The sequence below is a fragment of the Alosa sapidissima genome, chromosome 3 (assembly GCF_018492685.1).
Source record: "Alosa sapidissima isolate fAloSap1 chromosome 3, fAloSap1.pri, whole genome shotgun sequence".
In the NCBI taxonomy this organism is placed as follows: Eukaryota; Metazoa; Chordata; class Actinopteri; order Clupeiformes; family Clupeidae; genus Alosa; species Alosa sapidissima.
Window position 1 is genome coordinate 5,242,924 of NC_055959.1, and position 9,583 is coordinate 5,252,506.

The 9,583-nt window shown below is 50.1% G+C and overlaps 2 long non-coding RNA genes across 2 annotated transcripts; both read right to left on the reverse strand.

Annotated features, from left to right (window-relative positions):
• Positions 1 to 254: 254 nt before the first annotated feature.
• LOC121705718 lies at positions 255 to 1,423 on the reverse strand. Its single transcript, XR_006030878.1, has 4 exons — positions 668 to 1,423; positions 528 to 596; positions 385 to 446; positions 255 to 300 (listed from the first exon to the last, which is right to left on the reverse strand). It is a non-coding gene; the product is annotated as an uncharacterized LOC121705718 (long non-coding RNA).
• Positions 1,424 to 6,715: 5,292 nt separating this feature from the next.
• On the reverse strand, positions 6,716 to 8,048 carry LOC121705717. Its single transcript, XR_006030877.1, has 4 exons — positions 7,823 to 8,048; positions 7,683 to 7,751; positions 7,540 to 7,601; positions 6,716 to 7,455 (listed from the first exon to the last, which is right to left on the reverse strand). It is a non-coding gene; the product is annotated as an uncharacterized LOC121705717 (long non-coding RNA).
• Between the last annotated feature and the right edge of the window lie 1,535 nt (positions 8,049 to 9,583).

Below are 9,583 nucleotides of genomic sequence, written 5' to 3' on the forward strand. Positions count from 1 at the left end.
ACGCAAATGACAGCCAGCACCAGACAGAACCTAAGCAGTTACCAGGATGAAGCATATGCCACTTATGCCCCGTTCCTCTCTACTAATGCGGCAAGCAACATGCAGGCTGACATAAACGCCAAATAAACCCAAACACAGGCAGACGTAGACACTAAATTAATGCCCACAAAAAAGAAAAAAACACAAAACGTACTTGAAAAACCGCACACAATTAGGCTACACCAAAATAAAATAACTACAGACAAGACAGCAGGACGACCCACGCTATGCACCCCGCGTAGATGGAAAAGGCCGCGCTACCTGGACAGGACAGAAAAGACATTGAACATAAAGCCTTCTACTGCCGCCTAAAAAGTTACCCATCAAAGCAAGCATCGTACATACCTATGTTCGTAACTACGATTAGTGCACAAAGCGCCGTATGGGGAGCACTCACCCACGTTCAGCTACAGGCATACAAGAGAAAGTGTTACGACTCAAAACAGAAAATAAACTACGAGAGATTTAAGACAAACATAGGTGCATACCTGTAGAATGAATAAGGGATGGTGTCTAACACACGGGCAGCAGGAGCAGACTAGCCGGTGACCACGAAGCTACAGGTGAAGACAAACATTGATTAAACCATGTTATTAGTCTGGCAGCAAACGGGAGTATTGCAACATACCTGATGACTAAATCCGACACGCTAGGGGGTTAAACAGGCAGAGCTTACAACGCTTCTTCGTACCTGGGTGGTTTTATACTGTCCGGCCAGTAATCAGTGCGAACGAACTCCGGTGTGTAACTAATCACCACGCCCCCTTAGTTAGCGGGAGCAGGCCAGTGTGGGACATGTAGGGAAAACAGGGAGACATGGGGAAAAGACAGAAACAAGGTGAACTGGCTACAATCTACCCCCTTGTTCTTTATCGTCGCCCCGACGATAAACAGGCTAACTGGAAAATGGGCAACAGCTTAAGATCGGAGAGGAACTCCGATTAGCCAAGACACAGGTCAAGGAGAGCTTGCAATCACATTACTCTGCCTCTATACGCCACGGGGGAGGTGGTGGACATTGGAGTGTTGCCCTGCCGTGCCTCGGGCAGTCCTCCTAAGGGTAGTTTCATTGCTGTCAGAGTTGTTCTCGTCTTGAGATGTCGACAACCCAGGGGGAGGGGTCAGGACTGGAGGTGGCAGGTCCGCTGGCACCTGTGCAGGTGGAACAGGACGCCTACCATCCATAGGACCAAGCCTCAAAGAGCATGGTTCCCGGTCAACCTGGAATGGGACAGGAACTACAGCCTCTGTGGTGGAGGGGTATACCGAAGAGGGTGCAGTTGGGCCCTCTCCTGCAAGTGGAGGGGGGGGCTCAGTCACTTGAACCCACAGACCTTCTCCAGAATCTTCTTCTGGATGTGGCCGTGGCTGGAGCGGTTGCTCTTCTTGGGGGGTATTGCGAGGCTCCATCCTAAGTTGAGGCTTCAGCATGATGCGGTGGACGTGCCGGACCTTGCTTGGGTCATCGACAGGTGCGATTGTGTAGACAGCCCCGCCAACTTTAGGTGCTTTTAATACCTGGTACACAGTTGAACACCAGAGGTCCTGGATCTTGTGGCGTCCCCTTATCCCGTGGTCCCGAAGGTACACATGCTGGCCCTCTGGTATTGGGTCTTCTTTCACATGCTGGTCGTGGCGCCCTTTCCGTCGAGCAGCATTGGTGGCCAGGCGCTCCTGGGCTCCATCAAATGCAACCTGGAGCCTGACTTGATGTTCCCGGACCCAGTCATGCACCGTACCGACCTCTGGTTCCCGTACTCTACCCAGCAAAAAGTCAACTGGCAACCGAGGGTCCTGACCAAACATAAGAAAGAAGGGGGACTCTCCTGTCGACTGGTGTGGTGTGGTGTTATAACAAAAGACCAGTTGGGGAAGACAGGAGGCCCAGTCCCTCTTCCTGGAGTCTGGCAACGTGCGCAACAAATTGTGCATGGTTCGGTTAAACCGCTCACATTGCCCGTTGCCAGCTGGGTGATAGGGAGTGGTACGGGACTTGGTAATTCCATACAGGTTGCAAAGCTGCTGGATAAGGGCACCTTCAAAACTGCGTCCCTGGTCAGAATGAAGGCGACTTGGCACACCAAACTTAAAGAGCCACTCGTTCACCAAAACCTGGGCCACCGTAGAAGCACACTGGTCTCGTGTCGGTACTGCTAATGTATACTTGGTGAAGACATCGGTAAGAACCAAGACGTTCTCCACCCCATTGCGCGAGGGTTCTAAGACAGTGAAGTCAACCGCCAGGATCTCGTTCGGGCGTGACGCCAACAGATGACCCATATAAGTTGGAGCTCCCCGACTAGAGTCCTTGGCCACTTGACAGCGACTGCACTCTTGGCACCATCGCTTGACCTCCGCAGACATGCCAGGCCAAAAGCACCGCCGACGAACCAGCTCCAATGTTCGTTCCACCCCTTGATGGCCGTGGTCTTGATGGAGCTGGGTCATTACTTCTGGTCTCAGGGAGGCGGGCAGAATGACTTGGAGAATCTCCTCTCCCCCATCTGGGCGGAAGATCTTGCGATACAGCAACCCATGCTCCTGGACCAACCGGTCCCATTGGCGCAGGAGGGCTAAGGCAGAGGTTGACAGTTGCCGACGCTCCATGTGATTAGGCCGCCTCTTCTGCTTCCAGAGCCTGAGTACCGGGTGAATGTCAGGGTCCGCCATCTGCAAGGCACAAAGCTCTGATGTGGAGTGAGAAGGAAAAGCAGACATAACAGTGTGGCTGAACTGAGTGGGCGGCGGTAAAGATACTACCTGCTGCAGGTGAGTAGGTACGGAAGTCCAGGGAACCACCACATCTCGCCCACTTGGGCCCACTTCCAAGTGTTGCCTGGAAAGGGCATCTGCATTTGTGTTGCTCTTGCCTGAGCGATATCGGAGCTCATAATCGAATAAGGCAAGCTGAGCTGCCCACCGCTGCTCTGTTGCCCCCAGCTTAGCAGTGGCGAGATGGCTGAGCGGGTTATTATCGGTGTAAATGATACACTTGTGTCCCAGCAGATATTCCCGGAACTTCTCTGTAACGGCCCATTTGAGGGCCAAGAATTCCAGTTTCATGGAGCTGTAGTTCACCATGTTCACCTGCCCCCAGACCACCATAACTGGCATCCACCTCCAGGATAAAGGGCAACGAAAAGTTAGCATAAGCCAACACAGGGGCAGAAGTGAGTCTGGTCTTTAGGCTCTCAAAACTTCTTTCACACTCCTCACTCCAAGCCACTGTGAAGTCCCGCCTCAACCCTCTCCTAGACTTTGTTCCAGCCAGCTCCGCCACCAGCTTATGCAGGGGTGCCGCCAACTTCGCAAAACCCTCTACAAAGCGGCGGTAATAGCTTGCAAAGCCAAGGAAAGAACGAAGCTCAGACACCTGACTGGGGCGGCACCAATTGGCTACGGCCTCGATTTTCTTTGGGTCAGTGGAGACACCAGCCCCAGAGATGACGTGGCCCAAGTAGGCAACTTCTGGCCTACAGAAGGCACACTTTTCTAGCTTTGCCTTCAGCCCTTCCCTCTGCAGCCTCTGCAATACTACTTCTAAGCGGTCAATATGCTGGGAGGTGTTAGATGAGAAAACTACCACATCGTCAAGATACAATAGTAGCGACTGGCAATGTTGGTCTCCGAAAATCCTTTGCATGAGCCGTTGGAACGTGCTAGGAGCATTGCACAGCCCAAAGGGCATGCGATTGTACTCAAAAAGCCCAAAGGGTGTGCAAAAAGCGGTCTTTGGCTTATCTCTCTCCAACACTGGGACCTGATTATACCCGCTTGCCAGGTCCATTGTCGAAAACAAACAAGCACCTGACAATGCATCCAAAGATTCCTCGATCCTGGGAAGTGGGAAGGCATCCTTACGGGTTTTGGCATTCAATTGCCGGTAATCCACACATAAGCGTGGGCTGCCGTCCTTCTTCCGGACCAGAACGATGGGTGAGGCATAGGGGCTGCAGCTCTCCCTAATGACCTGTGCTTCCCGTAACTGATTAATGTGAGATTTTACAACATCATACTCAGAAGGAGGCAACCGTCGGTAACGCTGCCTAACTGGAATCTCGTCGGTCACAGGAATTTCGTGAGAAATGAGACTAGTGCAACCTAGGTCGCCATCATGAGCAGAGAAAATGTCCTCATAGCTCAAGAGCAGAGACCGAACACGTTCCCCATCGGCATCTGTAAGCGCAGTCAAATCAAGGGACTCAATCTGACTCCGTATTGAACAGTTTTCTATTTGGGCAGTGGCTTCCACAGCTCGAACTTCAGCTACCCCCTTGGGGAGACTAACAACATCCACACAACTCAGAGTGCCTAAGATGGTGTGAGGGTATAGCAGGACATCAGTATTCCCTACGTTAACCACAGGGATGTACACTGTTCCCCTGGAGACCCGCACTAAAGCAGGGGAGGTCAACAGCCCTTCCGGCAAGCCAGAATCTGAGGGTTCGAACAGAACAGGGAGGTCAGAGTACTGGTTCGAACATGTTGAAGCGACAAACTTAGTTACACCCCCTGGGATGCGAGCAGCCCGCCCCCCACGCAGCTTTACTTTACCCCCAGACATAGAGGACATGGAAACGGAAACAGAATGGTGACACTGCTGCAGTGCTTGGAAAATGGGACTCGGGGCCTGGACCACTGTAGGCAAATCAAACAAGGCGGAGCCATGTTGGCCAAACAAAACCTCATAGCCTTTGCTGATGATGTTCATTCCTAACACCCCAGGCACCTTAGAGCCCCCCGGGGGATCCTTCACCACTAGCACCCCACATCTTGTTATGAGCTTTCCACACAGAGTGACATCAGGTTCAAGATACCCAACATAAGGAATCGCTAAGCCATTGGCTGCTCGGAGCTGCAGCCAATGACAGGACTTTAAGCGATCACAACCCCATGGTTTAAAATGTTGTAAGAAAAAACTTTCAATAACTGTGGACACCATAGACCCTGTATCCAACAAACAAGGAACAGTAATCCCCCCCATGACCACATCGAGGTGAGGACATGACGACATCAGATTAGGTACAGTGCCAGTCCCCATCGAGCTAACCCCAGAGTCAATAAATGCCCCATCTGAACTGTGACTCAGCAACTCAGTGGGCTTTAGTTTTCCGACCTCGGATTGGAGCTGGTGGGTCTAGCAGTGCCATCCATAGCGGATGCTAAAGAAGCGGACCGGGGTCGAAAAGGAACCTGCTCCTCATTACACTCTCTAGCGAAATGACCAGGGCGCTGGCACCTCCTACATATTAAGTTATGTTCACGAAAAGGCCTAGTGCGCCTCTGACCTTCCTGTAGGAGAGCGATACTCTGAGCTAACTGAGTAAGCTGTCCCTGTTGACTCTTAAGGATGTCTTTAAGCTCCGCTAGCTCAGAGCCCTGAGATGTATTGGTCACTGTTTGTGAGTCCCCCTGAACCTTATACTGGAGACCGTAGGCGGATGGCATCGAATGACTGCGGCCTCGTGCACCCCCAGGCGTACCCTCCCGCTCCCATCGTAAAGCCTCGGTGCGCACCTCTAACAGTGTAGATGTGGGCTGACGCCGCACCAATTGTTTAAGCTCTCTGCGGAGGGAACCATCATAAACATGTTCAATAAATTGATCGCGTAACATTACCTCTGCGTTAGTTACAGCATGTGGTGCAGCCTGTTTAACCTTCCCCATAAGGTTCATCAGCGCCAGGGAAAACTCCAGCAGACCCTCTCCATCCTGCTGCTTTCTCGAAAAGAATGCCTCCTGTAGGGATACATGAGATTGGGAACAGCCATACAGTTCATGCAATATAGACAGTACCTTCACTGGGTCCTCCCGTTCAATGGCAGGGCGATATTTAATCTCCTCCCTCGCATCCCCCTCTAAGTGATCAAATATAAAGAAAGCTTGGTCCACTGTAGAGAGATGACGAGCCCTCATGCAAGCCCACACTTCTTCCTCCCATTCATCAACGCTAATACCTGACCCGCCCCTAAACGTAGGACATTTCTTATCTCGAGGAATAAACACAAGTCTTTCCATTGGTGGACCCGGAATCACAGGTGGAGGCACTAGCCGGGCTGGTGCATCAGGGGTGGCTGTGGAGGTAGAAGCAGTAGTGTTAGCCCCTGCAGCAGCCCTCTCCTGGCGCAGTCGTTCATTGTCAGCCTTAAGCTGAGCGACCATGTCTCTGAGTTCTTGCATTTCTTCCTCCATATCTGCTACAGTAACCTACTGCAGAGAATAATCACAGGAGCAAAATGAGGGGGGGGCTACCACCAGAGGTCCAGACTGCAGAAGGGTCCCAATCCGCCGTCTTCTGGTCGGCTGCTGTCTTGTCTTTATCTACCCTAACCTACCACACAATCAAAAACCAAACACAACCAATACAAAAAGTGGTTTCACAACCTAAACAATATATCATGGAATTCACGTTTACGCTTTATTGTGCATCCTGCCGACTACGCCAGATTGTGACCAGAGCAGTAAGGAGGGAAAGAGAGAGGCTATAAGCCACTCCCAGTAGCCCGACTACGCCACCCTGGGCTTAGTACCCTGGGACTTCTTTAAGAGAATTTGCTAAGGAAGGTTTGACACAGGTCCAAAAGCACCAAGCAGACAACGTGAATTCCAGTCAAATCATAAGTTTATTAAATAACCAAAGGGGGGGGGGGGGGGGGGGGGGAGGAGTGTCCTGCAATAATACCTGAAACGAGTCAGAGGTTATGAAAGTACAAAAATATTTATTATTGTTCTTTTATTATGATACAATATGAACAGGTGATTTCTAAAGTGGGGCCAGGCTCCACTGGAGCTAAAAAGATACAGCAGATGGGGGCTTACCTGAGGGAGACAGACTAACTGGAGGTGTGTTCTAAGTTCCAGCCATCACACGTGCATACACACTGCAAGAAAGTGACTTACCAGTGACACAGCAGCCCACCGCAAGCAACAATGACACCACAAATGTGCAGCTATAGGGTCCCACCACCAGGTGACTAGCCTCCCTCAAAGAGGGCCCCACATCTGCCAAACAAACAAATAAAACAGCACCACAAGGGGGGGGCAAAAATACAGTCAGCCAATACAGACGTTATGGTAGATAATGCAGGCACACCAGGACAAAAGAAATACAAACACACGCAAATGACAGCCAGCACCAGACAGAACCTAAGCAGTTACCAGGATGAAGCATATGCCACTTATGCCCCGTTCCTCTCTACTAATGCGGCAAGCAACATGCAGGCTGACATAAACGCCAAATAAACCCAAACACAGGCAGACGTAGACACTAAATTAATGCCCACAAAAAAGAAAAAAACACAAAACGTACTTGAAAAACCGCACACAATTAGGCTACACCAAAATAAAATAACTACAGACAAGACAGCAGCACGACCCACGCTATGCACCCCGCGTAGATGGAAAAGGCCGCGCTACCTGGACAGGACAGAAAAGACATTGAACATAAAGCCTTCTACTGCCGCCTAAAAAGTTACCCATCAAAGCAAGCATCGTACATACCTATGTTCGTAACTACGATTAGTGCACAAAGCGCCGTATGGGGAGCACTCACCCACGTTCAGCTACAGGCATACAAGAGAAAGTGTTACGACTCAAAACAGAAAATAAACTACGAGAGATTTAAGACAAACATAGGTGCATACCTGTAGAATGAATAAGGGATGGTGTCTAACACACGGGCAGCAGGAGCAGACTAGCCGGTGACCACGAAGCTACAGGTGAAGACAAACATTGATTAAACCATGTTATTAGTCTGGCAGCAAACGGGAGTGTTGCAACATACCTGATGACTAAATCCGACACGCTAGGGGGTTAAACAGGCAGAGCTTACAACGCTTCTTCGTACCTGGGTGGTTTTATACTGTCCGGCCAGTAATCAGTGCGAACGAACTCCGGTGTGTAACTAATCACCACGCCCCCTTAGTTAGCGGGAGCAGGCCAGTGTGGGACATGTAGGGAAAACAGGGAGACATGGGGAAAAGACAGAAACAAGGTGAACTGGCTACATAAAGCACATTGAATGACCTCTGTGTATGAAATGCGCTATATAAATAAACTTGACTTGACCATTTCTCTCCTGGGGCAGAGGCAGCAAAATGTGTTCTCCACAGACAACACAATCATCATTGGAGATGGAGATACTTGTGGTCATCTGTTTTGTTTTCCCACTGCTGCTTTTTTTGGTGTTGGATCCTGGTTTTTTTTGTTTGTTTGTTTTGGTGTTGGATCCTGTGTTTTTTTTTTCAATTGCCTCTTTCCTGGGCGAGTCGGTGAGGATGGTGCTTACGATCCGCTTTCTGGGCTTGGCCACAGCCTTTCGTGGACAGGCCTTTGGGAAAGGCCTGACCTGAGAAGGGCTGAATGAGTGCATGACTTGAGTGAGTGCAGATGAGCCTGGCATTGTGGCAGAGGGGGCATGAGTGAGTGCAGAGGGGGCATGAGCTAGTGCAGAGGGGGCATGAGTGAGTGGGGTAGAGGCTGGATCTGGCCTGTCAGTGACGTAGGCCGCAGAAAAGTCCTCCTCTTGAAAAACGTCAGGTTTGTAGGGCCAGATGCCAGTGCATCTGAATCCTGATGTGATGTTCTCCTGTGTTACTGCCTGCGGCAATGCTTTGGCAACGATCCCAGGGAGATCGTAGATGTTGGCGTTTCTTCCTGGGTTGGCCTTCATCCATTGATCCAAATGATTGTTGACCCTGCATTTGAACGAGCGAAATACAGTGCGATCAAGAGGACACAACTTGTGCGTGCAGTGTGGTGGAAAGGTAAGGAGGACTATCCCCTTTTCCCTGCAAAACTGCATGGCCGATACGGATATGTGGGAGACGTGGTTATCTAATAAGAGTAGGACTTTTGACTCGGGATGGTTTCGTGTGGTCTGCGAAGTGGCGGAGGTATATCACAAACTCCTCCGTCTGCATCCACCCTGAGCCGTTTGCCACGCCAACTGAAGCAGGTGGTCCCTGACGAATGAAATGTGCCTCTTACGGGGAAAAACAAAAAAGGGTGGGATTGAATTTCCCAAGGCATTTATGGCTACAGCAAAAGTCACCAGCTTTCCCCTCTCCCCTGATGTCAATGCCCCGATCTGCCGCTGTCCTTTCGGGCCGATGATCTTCTCCGGTGCTTGGACTGTAGTTACTCCGGTTTCATCCATATTCCAAACATCTCGTCCTGAGAAAGAATGGCGCTCATATACCGTGTGTAAGTTCTTAAAGAAATGCCCCACTGTGTGAATATTAAAACTGGTGGCTCTTGCTACACTGGTGGCCTGGGGTTTCCGGATTGAAAGAGACCTATTCCTTTTTAGGAAACTGATAAACGAGTCCCTGCCTGCCATTTGGGACTTTTGCCACGACTCTGGAAACGTGCAGTTGAACTGAACTGCGCATTGAAATGCCAGTTTTCTGACCTGAGAAACATGAAAATAATACATAAAAAACAGTAAATAGATTAATTGTTTTTACATTTGTTTCACACAAATGGTCTTACGAATACTATTTATTAATATATATATGTTATTTATTTATATGTTATATTTATT